Below are 26,329 nucleotides of genomic sequence, written 5' to 3' on the forward strand. Positions count from 1 at the left end.
CAGTTTCTCCCATCCTCACCAGCACTTAGGATGGTCCGTCTTTCTTATCACAGCCATCCTGGCAGATGTGAAGCGATAGCTCATTGTGGTTTTGATCTGCATTTTCCTAATGTTGAGTGATGCTGAGCATCTTTTCATCTGCTTGCTGGGCATGTGTACCTCTTCTTTGGAGAAAAGTCTGTTCCATTAATGGGTACAATGTAAATATTTTTAAAAAGTCTATTCAAGTCCTTTGCCCATTTTATTTACTTACTTATTTAGAGACAGGGTCTCACTCTGTTGTCCAAGCTGCAGTGCAGAGGCCCAGTTAGCCTCGACCTCCCAGACTTAAGCGATCCTCCCACCTCAGCCTCTGGAGTAGCTGGGACTCCAAGTGCACACCACCACACCCAGCTACTTTTTGTATTTTTTGTAGAGAGACAGTCTCGCTATGTTGCCAGGCTGATCTCAAACTCCTGGGCTCAAGGGATCCTCCCACCTCAGCCTCCCAATGTGCTGAGATTACAGGTATGAGCCACTGTGCCCGGCCCCTTTGCCTGTTTTTAGATTTGGTTGTTTGTCTTTAGTGGTTGAGTTAGAGAAGCTCATTATATGTTCTTCATATTAAGCCCTTATCAGATATGTGATTTGCAAATATTTTCCCCCAGCTGGTGGGCTTTCATTTTGTTGATAGTGTCCTCGGATCCACAGAAGTTTTTAATTTGAATGAAGTTCAGTTGATCTATTTTTATTTTGTTGCCTGTGCGTTTGATGTCAATTTAAGGAACCATTGCCAAATCCAACCTCATGAAGATTTGACCACATGTTTTATTCTAAGAATTTTATAGTTTTATCTGTTAAATTTTGGCCGTCAACCCATTTTTACTGGATTTTTTTTTTTTTTTTTTTTTTTGACAGATTCTGGCTCTTGTCACCCAGGCTGGAGTGCAGTGGCGCAATCTTGGCTTACAGCAACCTCCGCCTCCCAGGTTCAAGTGATTCTCCAGCCTCAGCCTCCCGAGTAGCTGGGATTACAGGCACCCACCACCACGCCCAGTTAATTTTTGTATTTTTAGTAGAGACGGGGTTTCACCATGTTGGCCAGGCTGGTCTCAAACTCCTGACCTCAGGTCATCCACCCGCCTCAGCCTCCCAAAGTACTGGGATTACAGGCATGAGCCACTGCGCCCAGCCTGTGAGGATCATTTTTATCTTTTGTGAATGGCCTGTTCATGTTTTTCCCCATTTCTCAATGGAGTTTTCAGTCCTTCACCCTCTGATGTTTAAGAGTTCACACATATGAGTTTTTCCACTCATTGTTTTTCTTTTTCCACGTGTGCCCAGCTCTTCATGCACATTTGAACCTTAGTATCAACATGTCCAACTCCATAAAATAGCTTACCCTGTTTTACTGGGATTGAGTGGAACTGATGAGCTAACTCCAAGAGGAAGACGCCTCCACAATGCCAAGTCTCCTGTCTGGGAGCACGGCTCGCTTTCCATTTGTTTACGTCTACTTTCATGTTTTAAATTTGTTCTTGTAAAAACAGTACATGTTCCTTGTGAAATTTGTTCCTACATGTTTTTGTTCCTATTGTAAATGTGTTTTTTCTATCAATTAATTTAATTTAATTTTTGAGACAAGGTCTCACTCTGTCACCCAGGCTGGAGTGCAGTGGCATGATCTTGGCTCACTGCAGCCTCTGCCCCCCAGTCTTAGATGATCCTCCCACCTCTCAGCCTCCCAAGTGGCTGGGACTACAGATGCCACCACGTCCGGCTAACTCTTGTATTTTTTGTAGAAACAGAGTTTTGCCATTTTGCCCAAACTGATGAACTCCTGGACTCAAGTGATCCTCCCACCTTGGCCTCCCAAAGTGTGGGATTGCAGGCATGAGCCTTGGTACTTGGCCATAAACAGACTTTTTCAATGATTGTGTTCTCTATTGTTTGTGTTTAGGAAGGCTGTTGATCTTATAGCCTGCTACTTTTCTGAATTTTTTATTCAATAAATAAGTTTTGTCATTGATTCTCTGGGATTTCCAAGTATACGATGATCTTATCTGCAAAGAGAGACGGTTTTACCTCTTCTTTACCTGCTCTATGCTTCTGATTTTTGCTGTCTAGTTGTATTCATTAATACTTCTCGTATGATGTTAAATAGTATCAGAGATAGTGGGTATCCTTGTTCCTGATTGCCGTGGAAATGCCTCTAGTGCTTCTCCATTGAGTAAGAGAGTGGCTTTAGAACTTAACACAACACTGCCGGTGCTGGTGAAATGGCCCTCAACGCCCTGAGTGTTCGTCAAAGGCTGCTTGTTATCTATGGAGATGGTTACATGACTTTTCCACCTAAATTTGTTATTATGGTTCATGATGTTAATGGATTTCCTACCATTGAACCTACTTTGCACCTTCTGGAACAAATTCTACCTTGTCATAGTATTTTTTTCTTAAAGAAGCATTGGATTCTGTTTAATAATATTCTATTTAGAATTTTTGCATTAGTATTGATGAGTGGTATTGAACTTAAGTTTTCTTTCTTCTTATTATATTTGGTTTAAATGTCAGTGTTTGCTTACTTCATAAAAGGAACTAGAGAGCTTTCGTTCCTTCTCAATGTTCTGAAATAATTTGTAGAGCATGGAGACTATCGGGGCTTTGTAATCTTGGGAGAATTCTCTGTAAACCTGTCGAGGCTTAGCGCTTTGTATAGGACAGTCCGTAGTAACTTTCTGTTTCTTCAATGGAAATGGGTCTGTTGAAGTTTCTAACTCTCCTGGGACAGTTTTGGGTGTCTGTGCTTCCCGAGGACGTCTGCACTTCCTCTGGGTTTTCAAATGTGTTTGCACAGAGGACTGCAAAGTGTCTCCTCTGATTGTTCAGTCTGTTTCAAATGTTACATTTCTTGAATATAATAATGTGGCTTTAAAAAAGAAAAAGGAAAAAATTTGAAGAATGGGAAAATATCCCCACATCATCTTACAGCTATAAGCCTTGTTTTCAAAGCAGCACATCACAGACTCGTGTTTACTGTCAGTGTACAAAGAATGCTCTGATGTCTGGGTCCATAAAAACATCTTTCCTGTCGTTTTCTGCTGTTAGCTGACGAGCTGCCTCTCCATAAAAATAGCTTTAATGCCTGAGAGTCACAGAAGCTCCCTTCAGTGAGGAGGCTCAGAAACCAAGGAGGTTTTACCAAGTCCCTGTCGGTGAACGTCAACTTGACTGATGGGCCACAAGCTTCAGGAGATGAAGTGTCAATAAGGATTAATACAAAGATAGATCAATCACGCTGTCATTTCATAGGGCTTCAGTTTCTTTCTGTAAAAACCTGTCAGATGTGATTTTCCCCTGCAATTAGAATCGTTTTATTCCTTTTTCCAGTTACTAAAATTACCTGTATCGTTTGGGGGAAAATACAGGAGAAGGACAGAAAGAAGAAAGTAAAAATCACCTGACCTGACCGTGCACTGTCAGCCTGTCGGTGGCCTTCCTTCCAGAAGTTTCTTTATGCTTCTGCCCGTGGACAGGAGGTGGGAGCGTGGACACCTGTTGCCCTCTGGGGCGCTCTGGTACCTGCCCTTTCTTTGAAACGCTGTGTCCAGGGCATGACCCCCATCCAGATGTGGGCCTGGGCAGAGGCTGCAGCTTGAGAGGAAGCTCTTGGCATCGGGGCCTGTGCCCTGCAGGCTGACCTGATCCTGGAGGAGGAGGAGGCAGAGGCCACCACGTTGTGGGTGACAGGAAGGGCCAGGAGGCTCTGTGGCTGTTGGCAAGGCCGGGAATGCGGGTAGTTGAACTGAAACTGTGATCTGGGGCACGAGGCCTCCCTGGGAGAAGGGTCGCGTCAGACGGGGACAGAGGGCCTGGCTCTGGGAAGGCGGGTCCCACTCCCTTCGGAGGCAGGCGGACCTGCAGGGAAAGCAGGTGTGTGGAGTCCCCTCCAGAGCCAGGCTCCAGGGGCTCCAGGGACGGCGTCTGTTCTGCTCCATTCCCAGGCCTGCCCAGTGGACGCCACCGCACGAAGCTTCACAACTGAGTGAGCAGCTCCTCAGGGAAGGTTAAGTTCCGCACGTTACAGCATTAGGTTTGGTGAAAGAACTGAGTGAGCAGCTCCTCAGGGAAGGTTAAATTTGGCGTGTTATGACACTACGTTCAGTGAAAGTAAGAGGTGACAACGTGCTAGCAGCCCTCGCTCTCAGTGCCTCCTTGTCCTCAGTGTCCACTTTGGCAGCGCTTCAGGAGCCCTTCAGCCCGCCATGGCACTGTGGGAGCCCCTCTCTGGGCTGGCCCAGGCTGGAGCTGCCTCCTTCCGCTTGCCGGGAGGTGTGGAGGGAGAGGCATGGGAGGGAACCAGGGCTGCGTGTGGTGCTCGCCAGCCAGCGTGAGTTCCGGCAGGTGCGGGCGTGAGTTCTGGCGGGCTCTGCACATGGAGTGGCCAGCCCAAGACAGTGAGGGGCCTAGCACCCAGGCCAACAGCTGCCTGGTCCCCCAGCACTGCCGGCCCACATGCACTGCACTCGAATTCTCACTGAGCTTCAGCTGCCTCCCTGCAGGGCAGGGCTCAGGACCTGCAGCCCGCCATGTCCGAGCCCCACCTCGACTATCTAAGGGCTGAGGAGTGCAGACACTGCTTGGGACTGGCAGGCAGCTCTGCCTGCAGCCCCGGTGCAGGATCCACTACGTGAAGCCAGCTTGGCTCCTGAGCCTAGTGGGGACTTGGAGAACTTTTCTGTCTAGCACTGTGTCTAGCTCAAGGATTGTAAACACACCAATCAGCACTCTGTGTCTAGCTCAAGGTTTGTAAATACACCAATTCGTACTCTGTATCTAGCCAACCTAGTGGGGACTTGGAGAACTTTTCTGTCTAGGACTCTGTGTCTAGCTCAGGGATTGTAAATGCACCAATCAGCACCCTGTCAAAACAGTCCAATCAGCGCTCTGTAAAATGGACCAATCAGCTCTCTGTAAAATGGACCAATCAGCAGGATGTGGGTGGGGCCAGATAAGGAAATAAAAGAGGCTACCTGAGCCAGCCAGGGCTAACAAGAGTTGCCTTATGCAGTGTGGAAGCTTCGTTCTTTCGCTCTTTGCAATAAATCTTGCTGCTGCTCACTCTTTGGGTCCACGCTGCCTTTATGAGCTGTAACACGCAGGGCAAAGGTCTGCAGCTTCACTCCTGACAGCGAGACCACGAACCCACCAGAGGGAAGAAGCTCCAGACACATCTGAACGTCTGAAGGGACAAACTCCGGACACACCATCTCGAAGAAGTGTAACACTCACCGCGAGTGTCCGCGGCTTCGTTCTTGAACTCAGTGAGACCAAGAACCCACCAATTCCGGCCGCAAAAGAACTGAGTGAGCAGCTCCTCACGGAAGGTTAAATTCGGCGTGTTACGTTCCGTGAAACAAGGTGTGGGAGTGATTAATCACTTGTTTGATAAAATCGATCAGAAAAAGAAATGACCAACTAAAAATTCTAATTATTAAAATGTAAAACTTTAATTACAGTTTGTGGGAGATTCGGCTTCGTTTTTGCCTGCTTTCTGTTCAGGATGCTGAGCTTTGCTGCTTGGTGCCTGTGAGGATGCGGTGCTCCCAGTGATGCAGGGTCCACCCCGGCTTCTGTTGCTCCTCTGTGGGGTGGTGACGGCCTCAAGCCTCCCTCTGGGGACAGGCTGGAGACTCCCAGATACTGAAGCTTAGCAGATACCCCCAGCATGATCATGGATCTGGGGCTAGGGCCAGCCCAGCGACACTCTCCAGGCCTCAGGGGTCCTGTGTCTACCCCAGAACCCGCAGGGCAGGAGGTGTGGGTGGGATCCCTACAGGAAACCGTGAGGGTTTCAAACCAAACCTCCTTTCGTTTTCCCTGGCAGTGTCAGAGTTGTGTTCCTTGGTCAGAGTTCCAGGTGAGATGGTGTCTTAGGTAGGAGACGTCATCTGACCCCACCCAGGTTCCGGCCCCACCAGCGGGGCAGGGCCTGGGGACTCGGTAGTGTAGCACAGCGGCTCTCAAACTTGTGGTCTCGGGAATTTTTAGGACCTCCAGCAGCTTGTGTTCATGGAGGAAGGAGGGTATGGGAGAGGCCCTGGAGTCCCGGTGTCTGAGAGGCCAGCAGAGGAGGGTTCAGGATGGAGTGGGAAGCGCAGGGAGAAGAGCGGGGACTCACACCCTCCCCTCTGGATTTCGCTTCCTCTGAATGCAGGCCCTGGAACCCGGCTCACTACCCGCCCACCCAGTGCCGCAGCTCTGGAAATGCAGCTCGGTGGGCTGGACCCAAGTCTCTCCATGTGGCTCCACAGCAAAAATACTGATGTAAATACTTCAGAGACAAAAACGGTTTTAACAATGTACCAATTATAATCCTTTTACCTATATGTTTAAACAGAATTAGCAGTTAGAATTATACTGGAACATAATATTCTTTTTTATTTATTTATTTATTTTTGAGACGTAGTCTCCCTCTGTGCTGTGGCTGCAGTGCAGTGGCGCGATCTCTGCTCACTGCAACCTCTGCCTCCCCTGTTCAAGCAATTCTCATGCCTCAGACTCCCAAGAAGCTGGGATTACAGGCGCACACCAACACACCAGGCTAATTCTTTGTATCTTTTGTAGAGCCGGGATTTCACCATGTTGGCCAATCTGGTCTTGAACTCTTGACCTCACGTGATCCGGCCGCCTTGGCCTCCCAAAGTGCTGGGATTACAGTCCTGAGCCACCGCACCCAACATAATATTCTTAAAACTCTTAGACATACAGACATGTAGGAATACTTAAAGACATGGCGTGCATGCATGTGTGTATGTGTGTGCACACTGCGTCATTGCGTGTCTGCCTGTGACAGTGTGTGCATGAGTCTGTGTGTGCATGTGTGTGTGTCTTAGTGTGCATGCGTCTGCGTGTCTCAGTGTGTGCATGTTTGTGTGCAAGTGTGCATGTGTCTGTGTGCGTGTGTGCAAGTGTCTGTGCATGAGTGTGTGCATGTGTCTGTCTACATGAATCTTTGTGGTGTGTGTAACGTGTTTATGTGTGCATGTCTCTGTGTGTGTGCGTCTGTGTGTCTGCGTGTGTATGTATGTCTGTGTGCATGTGTCTGCATGTGGGTGTCTGTGTGGATGTGTGTAACATGTCTATGATGTGTTCGTGTGTCTGTGTGTGCATATCTGTGTGTGTGTGTCAGTCTACAGGAATTTGTGTGCATGTAACATGTCCATGATGTGTGCACATGTCTGTGTGTGGGTGTCTATGTGTGCATGTGTATAACGTGTCTGTGTGTACATGTGTCTGCATGTGTGTCTGTGTATGCATGTGTCTGTGTGTCTCTGTGTGTGTGTCTGTGTGTGTGATGTGGCTGCATGTGTGTGCATGTGTCTGTATGTGTCATGTGAGTGCATGTGTCTATGTGTGTGTGTGTGTTGTGTGTGCATGTGTCTGTGTGTGTACCTGCACGTGTCACTCCCTGGTGGCCAAGTACCCGCCCCTCCAATGTTGCATCATTCATGGCCCGTTTCTCTGATGATTTTTTTTTACTTGAAGTGACTCAAGTAGCTGGTCAGCCTCTGCCTCCCTACGGCTGGTGGGTCTCTGCCTCACACCAGTCGGTCTCTGCCTCACACTGGTCCATCTCTGCCTCACACCAGTCGGTCTCTGCCTCACACTGGTCCATCTCTGCCTCACACCAGTCGGTCTCTGCCTCACGCTGGTCCATCTCTGCCTCTCTACGCCGGCGGGTCTCTGCCTCACGCTGGTCAGCCTCTGCTTCCCTGTGTCTGGTGGGCCTCTGCCTCCATCTCTGCACTGTGCTGGCTGTTTGGGGGCTCCACTCAGGTGTGGTGCCGCCACAGCTCACACCCAGGGCAGCCTGGTTGGCCATAAGACAGGGGCCTTGTGTCTGAGCCTACAGGTCATCGTTCTTACATTTTAGGGTGTGATACTCCCATCTGTCTAACTTGTAAGGAGAAGACAGAGAGGAGATAAGAAAAAGGAACCCATTCTGAGAAGCTATTATGTTTTCGTTTGTCTTGTCAAAGCCTTACACTTGGAGATTCTGTGCTTTGGTGGAGGCGAGTGGGGATGCTGTCTGAGAAAAAGGCACAAACCATCACGCTGTGATTAAATTGGTCATGGGAATAGCTTCTCAGAATGGGAAACCTAGACATTTTGAGCCTCTCAGATGCTGGCTCTGTTGCGGCTAGCTTCCTTTGGCCCTGCTCTGGCAGGGGAGAGAGGGATACCACCTCGTTGCTGGCAGTGGGGACAGAAGTGCACGTTCCCCACTTGGCTTCTGTTGACACCCATGGTGAGGGATGGCTCCTCATTACTGGTGGGTTGGGATGGGGGTTCCTAGTCCCCACATCTCTCTACTGACATTTCCCTGTCTGGGTGTAGAGATGGGATCTCCCTATGTTGCCCAGTCTGGTCTTGAACTCCTGGGCTCAAGTGATCCTCCCACCTCAGCCTCTCAAAGTGTTGGGATTACAGGCATAAGCCACCTCGCTTGGCCTAAAGAGGAAGTCTTAAGGGAAATAAAAACATACACTGAACAGAATGAAAATATATACACAACATATCAAAATTTGTGAGACAAAGCTATACAGTGTCAAGAGAGAAATTACATTAGAAAAAAGGAAAAGCCTCAACGTACAATCTCAGGTCCCTCCTCCAGTACTTAGGAAAGGAAGAGCAAAGCAAGTAGAAGGAATGAAACAATGAAGACCAGAAGTCAATGGCACTTAGCCCAGTAGAACAATAGGGAAAACCAGTGAAACAAAGAGCTGACTCTTTGAAAGGATCGATAGAATAAACTTGGCCAGATGCAGTGGCTCACACCTGTAACCCCAGCACTTTGAGAGGCCAAGTCAGGAGGATCATCTGAGTCAGGAATCCAACACCAGCCTGGACAAGACCCCACCTCTACAAAAATATAAATTTAAAAATAAATTAGCAGAATGTGTCGGTGCATGCCTCTAGTCCCAGCTACTTGGGAGGCTGAAGCAGGAGGATCACTTGAGCCCAGGTCAAGGCTGCAGTGAGCCATGATCATGCCACTGCACTCCAGCCTGGGGGACAGTGCAAGACCCTGACTCTAAATGCGTAAATAAATAGATAATTCCTGGCAAGCTCGACAAAATTAAGGAGAGAGACGACACACGTTACCAACATCAGAAACAAAACAGAGGACATAACTGCATACCCTGCAGACCTAAAAAGTGTGAGAAGGGAACACTGCCAACAACTCTACATGCACATTTGAAAGCCCAGATCCACTGGACCGATTCCTTGGAAAATACACACTACCACAACTCACCCAGTGTAAAATAGATCATGAGAATAGTCCTATAACTGTTAATAAACTTGAATTTGTAAATCAAAATTTCCTGAAAAAGCAATCTCCAGGCCCAGATGGTTTCCCTGGAGAACAGCTAAACAACTAAACCTCTGAGTAAACACCTAAGGAAAAATTAACACCAACCTATGTGGTCTTTTCCAAAAAACGGAAGAGGAGGGAACATTTTCTAATTCATTTTATAAAACTAGTATTATTCTGATACCAAAACCAGTCAAAGCAGTACAAAAAAGGGAAACTACAGACCAATATACCAATATCCCTCGTGTATATATATTAAAATCGTTTTAAATATTAGCAAATAGAAATCAGCAATATGTAAAAGGAATTAAACACCATGGCCAAGTGGGGAGTTTATTCCAGGGATGCAAAGATGATTCAATATTTAAATTCAATCAGTGTAAGCACCATATTGACAGGCTAAAGAAAAATCACATAATCATATCAGCTGATGTGAAAAACTTTTAAAATAACACGTGTTTTTGATAAAAATTCTCAGAAAATAGGAATCAAGGGGAAGTTTCTTGACTTTATGATAAAGAGTATCTACAAAAACCTATAGCTGACTTACACTTAATGGTGTAAGACTGAATGTTCTTCCCCTCAGGTGGAGAACAAGGCAAAAATGTTCACTTTCATCACTCTTATTCAACATATAACTGAAAGCTCTGATCTCTGCAGTAGGTAATAAAATGAAATAAATGAAAAGGAAATAAAATGCATAAAAGCCAGAAAGGAAGAAATAAGACTGCCCCTATTTGCAAATTGCATGGTTGTATACACAGAAAACGCCAAGAAATCTACAAAAAGCCAAAAGAAACCTCTTAGAACTAATAAATGAATTCAGCAAGATTGCAAGACATAAGATAAACATGCAAAATCAATACACTAGTGAGACACATGGACATCAAAATTAAACATAGAACATAATACCCTTTACAATTGTTCAACAAAATGAAATACTTAGGTATAAGTCTAGCAATACACATATAGAACTTTAATGCTGAAGACTACAAAAGGCAAATAAAAGAAATAATCTAAATAAATGGAGAGTTGTATCATGTTCATTTATGGAATTAGCTTATTCGAAAATGTCAGTTCTCCCGAAACTGATATAAAAATTTGAGGTTAAGCACAATTTTTATCAAAATCCCAGTGATTAAAAAATATATAGATGAGATTATTCTAACGTTTATATGGAAATTCAAGGGAACTAGAATAGGTAAAATTATTTGGAAAAGAAGAATAAAGTGGGAAAAATTCATCCACCTGATTTCAAGACATGTTATATAGCTATAATAATTGACACTTTGTGGTATTGGTGGAGGGATACTTACATAGATCAGTGGAACAGAACAGAGAACCCAGAAACAGATCCACAAAAAAATTCCTAATTAACTTTTGACAGAGGTTCGAAAGTGATTCAGTAAAGTAAATATAGCCTTTTCAACAAATAATAAGACATCCATAAGCCAAAAAAAATGAATCTTGACCTAATCCCACAGCTTATACAAAAATTAACTCAAAATGGATCATGATTTAAATGTAAAATTAAACATTACAAAAACAGCAGGAGAAGCGTGGGTGTGGTGGCTGATGCCAGTAATTCCAGCACTTTTGGAGGTTGAGGCAGGTAGGATTACTTGAGTTCAGGAGTTCGAGACCAGCCTGAGCAACATAGTGAGACCTTGTCTCTATGAAAAGTAAAAAAAGTCAGCCAGGCATGGTAGTGCACACCTGTAGTCCCAGCTACTCAGGAGACTGCGGTGGGAGGATTGCTTGAGCCTGGGAGATCAAGGCTGCAATGAGCTGAGATTGAGGCTGCAGTAAGCCACGATCACACCATTGCACTGGTGTTGCCTAGGTGATATCTCATAATAAATAAATAAATAATAACAGAAGAAAACCTTTGAGATGTTGGGCTAAGCAAATCATTCTTGACACCAAAAGCACAGCCAATAAAAGAAAAAAAAAAGGATAAATTGGATGTTATCAAAATTAAAATATTTTGCTCTGCAAAAGACCTTGTGTGAAGGTTTTAAAGATAAGCTATAGACTTTGAGGCAATATTTGCAAACTGCATACCCAACCAAGGACTAGTATCTAGAGTGCATTTTAAAACTCTCAAAACTCAGCAGCAAAATAACAAACAATCCAAATAGAAAATGAGCAAAACACATGAAAAATTATTTCACCAAAGAGAATAGATAGATGACAAAGAAGTGCACGAAAAGGTCTTCAATGCTACTAGCTATTAACAACATGTGAATTAAAAGACAGTGAGGAGTGATGTCATGAATATGGCAAAATAGAAGTTTCCAGTTTTCATACTTTTAGAGAAACAATTTGAGCAACCATCCACACACAAAAATAGCTTCACAAGAACTAAGGAATCCAGGTGAGAGATTAGCACTTGAATGGAGCACAGGAATAAGGAAAGATGCATTGAAAAAGGAAGGAGAGTTTCACATTAACTCATACCACTCTTCCCCCAAGTCCACACAGCACAACATGGAAAGAAATACTCTCCGCATGGAAGGAGAGCTCGACTTCACTGTGGACCCCAATACGAGGTCCCTCCCCCTCCCCAGGGTGAACCTTGGTGCCAGGCTGGCCCCTGAAGACCCAGGTGCCAGGACTGCACCTACAGGCCTAGCCTCCAGGCCCACCCTAGCTCCAGGCAAGTCCTCACAGCCACATGCTCCAGGCCTGCCCCAGCACAAGGATGGCCTCTGCAGCCCAGGTACCAGGCTGGCTCTTGCAGACCCAGGTACCACCTACTCATGCAGACCCAAACTCCAGATCTGTCCCATGGACCCAGGCACCCAGCTGGCCCTTGTAAACCCAGGCAGCAGGCTAACCTGCCTGAGGACTCCAGCAGCAGGCCTTCCTATGGAAGCGCTCTTGCCCCTCCTTAGAATCTCGGGGTGGGCTGACTGACAAAGGGCTCTCCCTGCCAAAGTCGGTGTGTAAAGACTGGAAGAGGTGCTTACTTCTTTAAAAACTCAGATACCAATGCAAGGCCACAAGGATCATGAATACTCGGGGAACATGACATCACTAAATACACGAAATAAAGCACCAATAACCAAACCTAAAGAAATGGAGATCTACAAACAGCCTGACAAAGAATTCAAAATAATCATCTTAAAGAAGCTTGGTGAGCTACAGGAGAACACAAATAGACAACTAAACAAAAATCAAGAAAATAATACATGTGCAAAATTAGAAGTTCAACAGCAAAGAGAGAGAAACCATAAAAGAGACCCAAACAGAAATTCTAGAGATAAGGTACAGATGATTGAATTGAAAAATTCTATAGAGATTTCAACAGTAGACTCAATTAAGCAGAAGAAATAAGGATAGGACATTTGTAGTTATTCAATCAGAAGAGCAAGAAAAAGTGTGAAGAAATCCTAGAGACTTACGGGCTTTCAGCAAGCAAACCGATATATGCAATAACGGTGTTCCAGAAGGAGTGGAGAACGAAAAAGGTGAGGAAAGCTTATTTAAAGAAACAATGGTGGAAAACTTCCCAAATTTAGAGAGGGAAATAAACATCCAGATCCATGAAGCCCAAAGACCCTAAATAGATTAAACATAAGGAGATATTTACCAAGACACATTATAATAAAATTATCAAAAGTCAAGGACAATGAGAATTTTGAAAGCAGCAAAGAAATCAATTTATCACATATAAGGGAATTTCCCCATAAGACTATTGGCATATTTCTCAGCAGAAACCTTGCAGGCCAGGAGAGCATGGGATCATATATTCAAAGTCCCGGAAAAAAATTGCCAACCAAGAATATTATACCTGGCAAAGCCGTCCTCCAGAAATTAAGGAGTGATAATGATTTTCCTAGACAAACAAAAGCTTAGGGAGTTTATCACCACTAAATCTGCCTTACCAGAAATGCTGAATGTTCTTCAAGTTGAAATGAAAGTTCACTAATAGCATGAAAAAATATTAAAGGATAAAACTTATTGTAATGCAAGAATATAGTCAAACTCAGAATGTTCTAATACTGTAATGGTGTCATAAGTCACCATTAACCCCAGCATAAAAGTAGAAAGACAAAAGTATTAAAAATAAGTATAGCTACAATAATTTGTTAATGGACACATAATATATAATGTAAATTGTGACATCAATAGCATAAAATGTGTGAGGAAAAGAAAAAGTATAGAGTTTTTGTTTACAGTTGAAGTTAAGTTGTTATCAGCTTAAATAAACTGTTACAACTAAAAGATATTTTAGGCTGGGCGCAGTAGCTCATGCCTGTAATCCCAGCACTTTGGGAGGCCGAGGTGGGTGGATCATAAGGTCAGGAGATTGAGACCATCCTGGCTAACACAGTGAAACCCCGTCTCTACTAAAAATACAAAAAATTAGCCGGGCATGGTGGCGGGCACCTGTAGTCCCAGCTACTTGGTAGACTGAGGCAGGAGAATAGCATGAACCCGGAAGGAGGAGCTTGCAATGAGCTGAGATAGCGCCACTGCACTCCAGCCTGGGTGAAAGAGAGAGACTCTGTCTCAAAAAAAAAAAAAAAAGAAAAGAGAAATTTTATGTATGTCTCACAGTAACTAAAAAGAAAAAAAATTGTAATAGATACACAAAAGAGAAAGAGAAAGGAATCAAAGCATACACTATGAAAAAATTATCACATCACAAAGACAGCAAAAGAAGAAGAAAGAATCAAAGGAACTACAAAACAGTTGAGAACAATTAACAAAATGGCAGTAGTAATTTCTTACCTATCAATAATTACTTTAAATGTAAATGGATGAAATTCTCCAATCAAAAGACATAGAATCATTGAATGGATTTAAAAACACAATCCAACCCTAGGCTGCCTACAAGAGACTTGCTTTAGACTTGCATAGGCTGAAAGTGAAGAGACAGAAAAAGATATTCCATGCAAATGATAACCAACAGAGAGCAGGGGCGGTTATACTTGTATCAGACCAAATACATCTACACTCCCATGAGCATTGCAGCATCATTCACAACAGCCAAGATATGAAATCCACCTAAGCACCCATTTATGGGTGAGTGGCTAAAGATCAGGGACACACACACAACAGAACATCATTCAGCCTTGAGAAATGTGTAAAGAACCTGGAGGACGTTATGCTGCATGAAATAAGCCAGGCATGGAAAAACAGTAATGTGTGATCTCACTTGTATGTGGAATCTAAGGAAGTTGAACTCAGAAGCAGAGAGAGTGGTGGTTGCCAGGGGACTGGGGGTGGAGGAACTGATGGTGATCAAAGGGCACAAAGTTTTAGTTATACGGGATTAATCACTTCCAGAGATCTAACATGCAGCATGGTGACTATAGCTAATAATACCATATTGCATACTTGAATTTTTCTGAGAGAGTAGATCTTAAATGTTCTCACCACACACAAAAAAGGTAACTGTGTGAAGTGATGGATATATTCCTTAGCTTGATTGTGGTAATCATAATGTATTCATATATCAAAACACCACAGTGTGCACCTTTAATTAGACATCAATAAAGTGGGACAAATGAATACAGTGAGATGTCACCACACACCTATTGGAATGCCTAAGATTAAAAATGGTGACATCAAATGCTGGCAAGGATGCTGAGAAACTCTTTCTCTCATACAATGCTGGTGGGAATGTCAAGTAGTATAACCACTCCAGAAAGAATTTGGCAGTTTCTTTAAAAACTAAATATGCAAGCAGCCAGTCAGTAAGGGGGAAAAGGATAAATTGAATTTTATCAAAAGTAAAACCTGTTGCTCCAATGAGCATTTATCCCAGAGAGGAAAAGCAACCTGTGTGGAAATGCTTGTAACTGCTGTGTTCGTAACAGCCAAGTCCGGGAAATAACCCAAATATTCTCCCACTTGTTAAACAAACTCCAGTGCATCCATCCCATGGAATACTACTCTGCAATAAAAAGGGATGAACTTCTGATGTATTCAGCATCCCAGATGAATCTCTGGGGAATTATTCTGAGTGGAAAAAGCCAATCCTAAAAGGTTACATAGGGTGTGGTTCAACTTTTATAACATTCTCGAAATGACAAAAGTATGACGATGAAGAACAGATTAATGGTTCCCAGGGGTTCAGGAGGAGGTGGCTGGGAAGGCCGGGGGTGTGGCTGGGCATCCGCAGGAGGGACTCTGGTGTGAGGAGAGCTCTGTGTCTGGATGTGTCCGTGTCGGCGTCCCGGTGGAGAGGGTGTTCCACGGCTTAGGGGAGGCTGCCATGGGGAAAATTGAGTAAAGGGTGTGAGGGTGCCCCTGCTGTATTGTTTCTAACTGCATGTGAATCTGCAGTTACCTCAAAATTTGATTTTGAAACTTTTTGGAGCAATTATATGCAGCTCTACTGTATATACCCTGCTTTGTGGATAAGAGTTATTAGTTATTAGTTACCAAGTTTCTATATGTATTATAGACTTGGAGATTGTGTCCCATAAATCATAACTGAAAAATAATTATCAATTTCTCAGTCAAAAACATGGCTAAAAATGGATCTCATTAGCAAGTTCTCTTCTGAACAGAACCAAAACCTTGCTAATTACATCTTATTCATTTTATACACTTGTGTGTATTTATGAAAAATAGAACCCTTTTATAATTTATGGAACTTTGGCATATGGAAAATAAAAGTATTTCAAATCAAAATAGTTGAGATCCGCACGTGAACTCGTATGTGCGTCGGAAAGAGATCACAGGAATGAAGCTAATGTTACTCATCTTTATTTTATAACAAAAATCTCCTGAGTCATATTTTATTCAAAATTATTTATGTTTGGCTTTTTGTAACCCATGGGTGATTACAGTCTTAATTCATCTAATGTTTTTCTTGATAGGACAGGTAAGAATTGGGAAATAAAAACTGCACTGGCACACTAAATACTAGCCTGGGACTGAAGTTAGATACACTGTATTTTACACAATTCTCAGCTGCAGTCTATGCTCGCTGGTTGGTTGAAGAAGTTACCTTATTTAGATGGTTTTTCCAATGGTCGCATGGCGCTGTTTGTGAACCCGTGTCATCGCCGAGGTTAAGAGTTCCAACTGAAAGGCAAAGTGTGCACCTGGGAAAAGGCCCCACGGAGGAGCCTAGAATCGTCTTCCTGAAAGGTGTGGGTCACAAGGGTGTCATTTCCTGCGAACAAACTTGTTTGGCCACAGGGCGGCCGGTGGTAAGACGACATGGGGAAGGTAAGAGACGCTTGAACCAAATTTGTGAAGGTGCCAGAGCCAGAACAGAGGCAGCAACGGCTGATAAAAGCGTCTATCTGCAATGACTGGATTATCTGGCAGCATCTACTGCATGACCAATGCTTTAAGCCCTGAAGAGTTGGCTTCTGAGCTTCAGTGAAACATCCTGAGCTACCTCCTTGCTGTGCTTCTTGGACAGCAGCCCTCCTGGCCTCGTACAAGGTCCCCCAGGCGCCTTGGGATGTGGGGCTTCTCCCTCAGGAACTGTGGACGTTTGGGGTCGGAAAGCTTCGCTGGGAGCCATCCTGGGCACTGCGGGTGTTGAGCAGCATCCCTGACCCCCACACCTCCATGCCAGGGATGCCTCCATCCCCAGTCGAGACAATCAAAACCTGGACATTGCCAGGGGCCCCGTGGGATCTGAGGGTCGCCGTGGATCCCAGCTGACAAGCCCTGGTCTGGAAGCCACGCTGAGCAATCTTTACCCGGCAGTGAGGACCACGCTCCCTGTGGAAGCCCTGGTGGGTCTTGTTCATGTAGATTAACAGCCCCACTAACTGCAAGGCACTCGCCTCATGAGCCATCATCCATGCACGTAAGCACTTACAGAGATTCTAATAGTAACTCAGAATGGTAAATACCATTGTATCCCAGTGACTTCTCCTTACTGATTACATTCGAGAAAGCCTGATACGCTTGGTAGTGGCAGTCGCAGCTTTTCCCGGTGACACACTCATATTGCATGTGGACCCGCCCTTGCTGTGGCATCCTGGAGGGTGGCACCTGCTTGCTGGCGGCAGTGAGGCCATGTGTCCCCTGGGCCAGGCTCGTGATCAGGAATGGTGGTGACATAATGCCTGGGGCACTGAGCTTGTGGTTCAGTTAAGCCACAATTTAATTTAAACTGCTTGAGAGTCCATTTCATTTATTTATGTGTATTTAGCCAGATTTAAACAAAATAGTGACTGTTTTCCTTGGGACTGAAGGAGTGGATTGGCAGGGAGGAATCCTGGACAAACAGAGAGTGAGGGATGGGGAGCAGTACACGGACCCTGACCTGGGGCCCTGAGCAGAGCAAACTTGCAGAGCTTCTCCCGGTGAAGGCGGAATGTCGGAAACCCCAGCGCGGGCTCAGTTGCTGCCAGAGGCCAATGATGAACCCGAACCTCGTCTGTCCTCGATCTCTGGGGCTGGTGGTGACACATATGCTTCTAAGTAGGGTTTGTCTTTTGCTTGGAAGGAAATATTAGAATTATTTCACCCCAACCTGCTGCATTCATTACTTAGAGCTGCGCAGCTTAAAACACCAGAAATGTACTCTGTCAACCCTGGGAGTCCCAAGTGCAGCGTGGGGGACCACAGGCCTGTGCTGTCTCTGAACCGCTGGGGAGGGGCCTGCGTTGCCGCTCCCAGCTCCTGCAGCACCGCCAATCTTCGGCCCTCCTTGGCTGTGACCTTGGCCTCTGCATCCCACGGCCTCAGTGTCGGCCTCATGGGGACGCCCGTCCATGGCCTCGGGCCCACCCTAGGGGCCTTGTCTTAGCCACATCCGCAAATACCCTGTTTCCCGATGAAGTCCGTCTCACAGGTCCTGGGGCTGAGACTGGCACAAGCTTCCGGGGACGCTGTGGAACCCACAGCTCTGCCTTTGGGCAGTGGCCATGTGGGAGAAGGAAGGAGGCAGGGACTGTGGCCCACGCGCTGGGGCACAGCTGGACTGTTCTGTGTATTTCGCTGAAAAAGCATCCTCTCGCCATGCCTGCCCCCGGGAGCATCCGTTCCCCAGAGGCCGCAGCATTCCCGGTGAAGCCAGACTGCCCGGCTGGAAGAGCCTCATCCCTGAGGAGTGGCCTCGGGCAGGTGCCTTCCACCCTCTGTGCCTCGGTCCACATGGGGCCCTTGTACCCACGGCATAGGCTGTTAGGGGTTAATGACTGCCTGGCGCCTGTGAAGTTCTCTGTGTTTGTTGAATCAACAAAGTAAAAGAGCCGTGGATAATGAGTGCTTCCTGGACACAGGATCTGTGCGGACATAGGAGAGGCCTGGGCCCAAGTTCTCCCTCCCACGCAGGCCACTCGGCCGCTCTGCACACCAAGCCCCACCTCCACACCCAGCCCCTCTGCCAGCCCCATCCTGTCTTCAGTCAGCCTCCCTTAGAGGGAGCCTGGACCTCACAGCCTGGACCCCTCAACGCCCACAGTCTCCCCAGAGAGGCCTCCGAGCGTAGTCCTGTCCTTAACCCCTGATTCCTTTATTCGGAATCCTAATGTTCTCACTGAGCGCTGACTATGTGCAAGCGATGTCCCGGGGAAGAAGGCACAGCAGAAAACAAAATCACACACAACCTGCCCTCCCAGCGCTGGGCTTCTGGGGGGCACAGGTGCCCCTCCTGGCTCAGAAGATGGGACCCCTCACCCCCAGCTGACCACATCTTCTGCCCTGTGCTCGGGCAGGTGCATCCGACCTCATCCAGAGCAAGGACGTCCATGTGCAGGAGCCGCATCTGGACAGGCCGCACCTGCCTCCCCTCCTCGCCTTCCCCTGCGTCAGCGTGGGAGCCTCTGCTCTGGCAGCAGGTTACACCAAGCGCCGTGGTCAAGACAACCGTCGTTTCTTAGCTGTCCTGGTTTCTGAGGGTCAGGATTTCTCAGGGCCCAGGGCAGACGCTTTCTCTGCTGCGTGGAGTCTGGGCCTCGGCTGGAGGCAGAGCAGAGGCTGGGGCTGCCGGAGTCTTGTTCTTGCATGGCTGCGGCCTGATGCTGGTTGTCGGCCGCCCTGGGTGTCCTGGGAGCAGGAGCGCGTGGAAGGCCCAGCCTCTCGGAGACCCCCCCACATAATCACACAGTGAGATGTCTGCTGTGGTTCAATGGGAGGGACCCAAGACCCCACCCAGGCTTGTTGGGAGGGACCTGGGACCCCACCTGGCCATGGGAGGAGTGTCCTGCGCACCTAAAGGGCTGGCAGGGCCGTGTGCAAACCTGCCACCGTCGCTGGTCCTGGCTCTCCTGACCTTCCTCCTTCCCGCTGCCGTCATCCATGTACCCAACACACACGTGCACACATACGTGGATACATGGACATAAACATAAACTTCACCCAGACAGCCGAAGCCCCTCCCTCCCTCTACTCATGTCTTCCTCCCTCTCCACGCAGAGGTGATTGACGTTTGTATAAAACTGGGATTATTCTGTTCCTTGAATATCTGGTAGAACTCTTGACAAAGTCATTTGAGTTTGATTTTTGGAATAAAAATAGATTTGTAATTACTATTTCAGTTTCTTTAGTAATTTTGTATTTATTCAGAGTTCCTGTTTCTTAAGTCAATTCTAGAACTCCACGTTTTATTGCCTTTATTGGCATGAAGCCATTAAGAGTGTTTTTTCATGACGTTCTCTTCTCTACCGATCTGAAGTTATTCTCTTTTCTGATCTTCATTTTTAAATTTGAGCCTTCTCTTCCTTCCCCTCAGTTCTGTTGCTGTTTCCTTTCCCATTTGTCTTTTTGAGAACACGTTTTGGCCTCTCTGCCTTTCTTTGGGTTTTCACAGTAAGACAATCTGCAGAAATTTTTTAGCTACGATGAGTTTCTTCTTAAATTACTAAACATACAGCCTTCATAGTGTAAATCCTTTTCTGTGAGTTTCTTTGTATAAAACTAGGAGAGATCATGACCCAATAAGAACTCGAACGCACGTTGCTTTCGTACCCACGGGGGCAGGTGCTGGAGGTGGTTCAAGACCAGGTGGCTGCACAGAGTAGACGGAGCCTGCGGTTCCAGCTCCCGCACCGAACATCCATGGAGTCCTCATGTTACCGGAAATGAGTCCCAGTCCAGACCCCCGAGAGGGTTCTTGGATCTCAGGGAAGAAAGAATTCAGGGCGCGTCTGCTGTGTGCAGCAAAAGCAAGTTTATTAAGAAAGTAAAGGTGAATTGGCAGCTGCTCCATACACAGAGCAGGACGTTCCCAAGAGTAAGAGGAGGAACGCGTCCACCCTAGGTACAATGCTTTTTTATATATAAGATTAAAAAAAGATCGTAGGGAGATTGCTCTGCTACAAGGGTTTGTGATAACAGATTAATTTTCTTTATTACTATATTTTGCAAGAATCAATATTATTATCTTTAAAGCAAAATTGGGAATGCTTCTGTTTTCAAGATATTGGGGTTATCAGGACACTCCTAAGTCTGGGTCTGTTTAGTAAACGTTATCAATCTATTCCCTTAGCCATAAGCATCTAGAGTCTAGGAATACCTAGCTTCCTGGGAGTCAGCCCAGCAAGTCCCAGCCTCATTTTCCAGCCCTCAGTCAAGATGGAGTCACTCTGGTTCGAACGCCTGTGACACTCAGAGGATGCACCTGATACTAAATCAGTAAGAGCAGACACTGCAGATACTACCCTTCATCTCAAGGAAGTGACCCGATAGCCTTTCACGCTACACTATGTGTGTGCATGTGTGGGTGTGTGATTGTGTGTGTGTGTGAATGTGCAGTGTGCAAGTGTGAGTGAATGTGTGTGAATGTGTATGCGTGTGTGTGTGAATGTGTGTGAATCTGTGTGAATGTGCGTGTGTGTGTGCATGTGTGAATGTGACTGTGTTAATATGCATGCTTTGTGCATGTGTGAATGTGTATGCCTATGTGAATGTGTGTGAATGTGTGTGTTTTGTGCCTGTGTGAATATGCATGTGTGAGTGTGTGAATGTGTGTATGAATGTATGTTAATGTGTGTGTGAATGTGCATGTGTGTGTAAATGTGTGTGTGCATGTGTGAATGTGTTAATGTGTGTGTTTTGTGCCTGTGTGAATGTGTATGTGTGAAAGTGCATGTGTGTGAATGTGTGTGTGTTTTGTGCATGTGTGAATGTGTATGCCTGTGTGAATATGCATGTGTGAGTGTGTGAATGTGTGTGTGAATGTGAGTGTGTTAACGTGTGTGAATGTGCATGTGTGTGTATATGAGTGTGTGTGTGTGCACGTACACGTGTGAGCACTTATGCACCAGGACTATTCTAGGCATCCACATTTGGCTGTCAATCCTCACAACAGCCTTGTAAGACAGGTGCTATTCTATTACGATTTATTTTCGTTTTATAGATGCAGAATCTGAGGCTTAGCAAAATTAACTCGGTTTTCCAGGGCTGTTTGGCCCGTGCGGGCCGCGGCGCGCACCTGCTTCCGTCTGCGCTCGCTCTAATTGTTGGCTGCACTGAGGCTCTGCTCGAGAGACCTCCTGTGACGACTCGGGTTGGGGCTGGAATTGGGGGGATGGCAAGCGCTGTGTGTGCATTTCAGTCCCGCCAGCAGCGTCCCCCGCCCCCAATGACCTTGTTTCAGGGAAGCTCCCCCCATTTCCCAAGCGCCGGCCCCGGGGAAAAGCTGGCGGGGGCATCGTCCTTTCCAGCAACGCGCCAGTCATCTCCGGCAGCGCAAACGATGCCTGCTCTGAACAGTTCGACCCCATGAGGAACATTCTGTATTCAACTTAATCTTTGCTTTGTGTCTGTAATATCAAAGCAAGTCTGAAGAGCCCGCGCACCGTCAGAATCTATTTAATTGTGCATAAGAGATTTCGACTTTAATTAAGGAAGCAGGGGAAGGTTCCCTTAGGTCTCAGCCCCTGCACTCGCAGGGAGCATCTCAGGACACGGGTCCCCGGGAGCCCAGTTCCAGCCTCCTTTGAGGGGCCTGGGACCACTTGGGCTTCCCCCGACAGTGACGGCCGCATTCCTCGAAGATCCCCGTTGTCCACGCGAATGGGGGCTCACCAGCGTCTGCGCCCGGGCGTGGGCCACCCTCTGGAGATGAGCTGGATGTTGAAGCCACGGACGGGGGACGAAGTGGCTTCTCCAGCTTCCCGGCGACCAGGGGCGGAGCCGTAATTAAAGTCCAGGCCTCCTGCCCGGTTCAGGGTTCTTTCTGGTACAAAGCAGTGTCCCCGTGGGGCCAAAGCCTCCCGCCTTAGCTTGTCATTTCTTTGGGGCTCCCTGTGTCAGTGCAGACCAGTTCCCCCCACTCCCGCCGTGGAGCAGGCCCTGGGCAGGACTAGGCACCGCGTGGATGCTCGTGCGTGCTGGACACGCGGGCAGCCTGAGACCAGTCCTTCCCTCGTGTGTCCCTGCGGCAATGCGTCCCGGTCACCTGCGTGTGCCCTGAAGTGTTCCCAGGAACACGAGTGTGGGCAAAGCGGACAGTGGACGTGTCCTCGAGACACTTACATCCTAGTGGGAGCGGACAGAAAATAACACTGGGCAAAAATAATGCGCGAATCGTTCAGTCCTTTAGGAGAGAAAAGAATGCAGCAAAGTGAGTGGGCCTGGGCTTCAGCGTGACCCGAGTGGCGTGGGTGAGTCTGACGAGAAGGCAGATTTGAGCGAAGGCCGAGCGTGAGGGGTCACCGTGGGCATTGCCGAGCAACTGTTCAGGCAGAGGAGCGGCTGTGCTGAGGCCTGAGGCGGGGCTCGCCTGGGTGCCCAGGGGAGCAAGGAGGGGCGGGACAGACAGGCCTAGTTAGGGCGGTGAGCTCCGGCGTTTTGAGCAGAGGGTGGCCTGTGGTGTTAGGAGGCCCCCTGGTCGCTGAGCTGGGGACAGAGGGCAAGAGGAGGCGGCGGGAACCTGCTAGGGCTGTGGATGCAGCAGACAGGAAGCTCAGAGCAGAGGCCACAGTGAGCCAGAAGCTTCTAGATGTCAGGCAGCCGGTGTCAGCAGCACCTAGCTGTGGGTGATCCCCCGGGACTCTGGCGAAAGGCCTGGGTGGGACTACAGGCCAGGCCTAAAGCCTCAACATCTGTGCTGGGGAGGTGGCCCCGGGCCAGGGACAGATGCGGCTCCCTCCTGGGCCTGAGACAGGTACCACCCCAAGGCAGGCACTACTTGAGTGGCAGCTGGCCCCACCCTGTGGGCCTCAGGGTGGAGAGCCACACTCAGGGGGCTTCCCCCTCTGGTTTCCAACCTTGGGATCCAGCCTGTGAAACAGCACAGACTGGTTTCCTCTGGAATCCACCATGCATGGGAGGAACTAGCAGGCCCATGTCCAAGGTAGCCCTGCCCGGTTCCAACCCGGTTCTTCTGCAGGAGGCACCTGGGGAGCGCTGGCTGCACCTGCGGCTGTTTCCTGGTTGTGGGCTCAGGCGTCCAGGCCTGGCCGTGGAGGGAAGGCAGGGTGTGCAGGAGGAGCAGAGCCTTCTGCTTCCGTCACCGCCCGGCAGAGCCTCACCGTCCCAGCCCCGTTCACCAGAGCCCCCAGCCCCTGTGTGAGGGCAGCAGTGGTCGTGTCCTGCCTGGGCGCTGTCACAACACTTGCATGAGGAAACACAAGAGCTTTCCAATTCCCCAAGCTCGGCATCATCAAGTTCCCCGGCTACGTTTATTTTAAAGGTAAATGTCACAGAGGTCTCCGTGGAGGGTCCAGGGGTGCACGATTCTTCATCCTCAAAGAGCCTTTAATGGCAGACTTCCTGCCTTCCGTAAGGCTGGTAAAATCCAAGTCTTTATACATTGCCTTTCATTGGCTTATTTTTGCCTCTTCTGAGCTTCCTGGTAAACTAATTTTGGTGATTTTACTTTCTCCTCCATGTGTGACTTTTCTGTCCTATTTGCCTCCTGTGGACCCCTGATGCCTCTGGGAGACGGTCCTCAGCATGAGACCTTTCTACTTTCAATCTTGTCTACTGACTGTACTTTTTCATTTCTAGTTTTGTTTCTTATTTAGATTCTTTTGGGATTTTTTGGTTTTTTTGTTGTTGTTGTTTGTTTGTTTTCTTTTTGTAATGTCTTTGTTTTCCCTCATGTTTTTACTTCCTTCGTTCATTATTTTTTATAATTGTGTTTTCTAAAGTTCCCAGAGGCTGTGTATGCTGGTGTGTGCTCACGGTGGACTCTTGCTGTGTGTGGTTTGTCATTTTAGTTTCGGTTCGTCTTGGTTGGGGCTTTGTCTGTGGGAATCCCACGAGGCTTGAACTGAGAGCACCTCCGGGCCAGTGCCCTGCTGACATTGGGCTGCATAATTCTTTGCTCTGGGGGCCCGTCCTGTGCAGGGTATTGGCAGTATCTCTGGTTTCTACCCACTGGACGCCAGTCACAGCAGTCATGACCATCACACATGTCTGCAGACCTCGCCGGCTGCCCCAGGGCAGAATTGCCCCCACTGCTGGGAACTGCGGCTTTGGCTGGTTCTCTGCTTGGTCCTGTCAGCCTCAGGGGTATCGCTGCCACCACCTGTGTGTGATCATTTCTTGGCTGTTTCACCCACCAAAATTCCAGCCTCACCCCACTGGGCACGCTAGGCTCGTAGACACACAGCATCGTTTTTGACCTGGCCGAGAGAGAGGCCTTGAAACCTTCCGGTACTGGCTGGTGGGTTTCCTTCCCGATCACCCTCCGTGGAGGGGCCCTGCATGGCCCCTGCTTTCCTTAGGTCAGTTCAGCCTCTGCCCTCGTGCTGTGACGGCCGTTCCCGCTCACCTCTGTCGTCACTGAACCAGACGCCACACTCTTCATAAGACTGTGTCGTCAAACTGGTTGATCTACTCTAATACCTTGTGGCAATTCAAGATGCCTATTTTTGCTCTTATGAATGAAATTGAGCATGATTTTTCATACGTTGAAAGCCTTTTCCCCCCTTGATGTGAACTTTATGTCAGTTGGCCCACTGTTTCTTCTGAGCTGTTTGTAGTCTTTCTTTTGCTGACGTTTTACAGAGAATGGGGAGGAACTCCAGAGCTTCCAGAAGTAACTTTGCAATCTCTTAAGTAATTAGCTTTAGAACACTTTAGCATATATTTTATGTCCATATATATATATATATATATTTTTTTTTTAACTTTTTGAGATGGAGTCTCGTTTTGCCACCCAGGCTGGAGTGCAGTGGCCGGATCTCAGCTCACTGCAAGCTCCGCCTCCTGGGTTTACACCATTCTCCTGCCTCAGCCTCCCGAGTAGCTGGGACTACAGGCGCCTGCCACCTCGCCCGGCTAGTTTTTTGTATTTTTTAGTAGAGACAAGGTTTCACCTTGTTAGCCAGGATGGTCTTGATCTCCTGACCTCGTGATCCGCCTGTCTCGGCCTCCCAAAGTGCTGGGATTACAGGCTTGAGCCACCGCGCCTGGCCTATGTCCATATTTTAACATGTATGTTCTGGGAGGAAGAAAGCCTTTTACAGCAGAAGTTCCAGGTTGTACCTGACTATCCAGTTATTTTAATAATGATTCATCCCTGCCTACAAAAAACTTGGAGCGTGCAATGGCTTTGGCTACAAGGGAAGTCAACCTGTCCCGCAAGCCTGACGTGTGTGCTCCGCGGGGACTGAAGGGTGGGGCGTCAAAGCCACCATTCTCCGCAGTAATAACTCAGGCGACTCTCTGTCCCTTAGGGTGAAACTGGACGTTCATTTTCCAGGTCGAAGCCGCTGGTCTCAGCTGTGATCTCACCAGTTCCCTGAAAGAGAATACCCTGAACCTTCACAGAGCCAGGTAAACCCAGAACCTGCCAGAATGGAGCAAGAAACCTCACGTAGCGCTGGGATTTCTGTTTTCCATTTCAGAGAGAGGGTCTTCCTTGTGCCTTCTGCCGGTGGTGAAGCTGAGACGCTGGCGACTGTTGACACACACCTGTCAAAGGCATGCCTCACAGGCAGCCCAAACTCAGGCGTGGCCCCTTCCGAGCCCCACCTGGGACCGCAGAGGACAAGGGAGCTCACAGGGCCATCTGCCGCGCCACGAAGGGCTCCAGCAGCTGGGTGTGCACTCTAGGCTTCTTCGACAAACTGGGACAGCCGCTGCTCA

General features: G+C 47.5%; 1 protein-coding gene across 3 annotated transcripts in view; it reads left to right on the forward strand.

Moving 5' to 3' along the window:
* KCNG2 (potassium voltage-gated channel modifier subfamily G member 2) overlaps positions 1-26,329 on the forward strand; it is an 83,709-nt gene that overhangs the window by 21,746 nt on the left and 35,634 nt on the right. The window contains exons 1-2 of one of the 3 annotated variants that reach the window (XM_009192959.3): positions 21,452-23,924; positions 25,918-26,017. The gene's annotated coding sequence lies outside the window, so the exon portion shown is untranslated. Of the gene's footprint in view, positions 1-21,451; positions 23,925-25,579; positions 26,018-26,329 lie in introns of those variants that run through there. The other 2 variants (XR_004180125.1, XM_021930239.2) reach the window with 2 other exon arrangements.

The sequence above is a fragment of the Papio anubis genome, chromosome 19 (assembly GCF_008728515.1).
Source record: "Papio anubis isolate 15944 chromosome 19, Panubis1.0, whole genome shotgun sequence".
Lineage (NCBI taxonomy): Eukaryota > Metazoa > Chordata > Mammalia > Primates > Cercopithecidae > Papio > Papio anubis.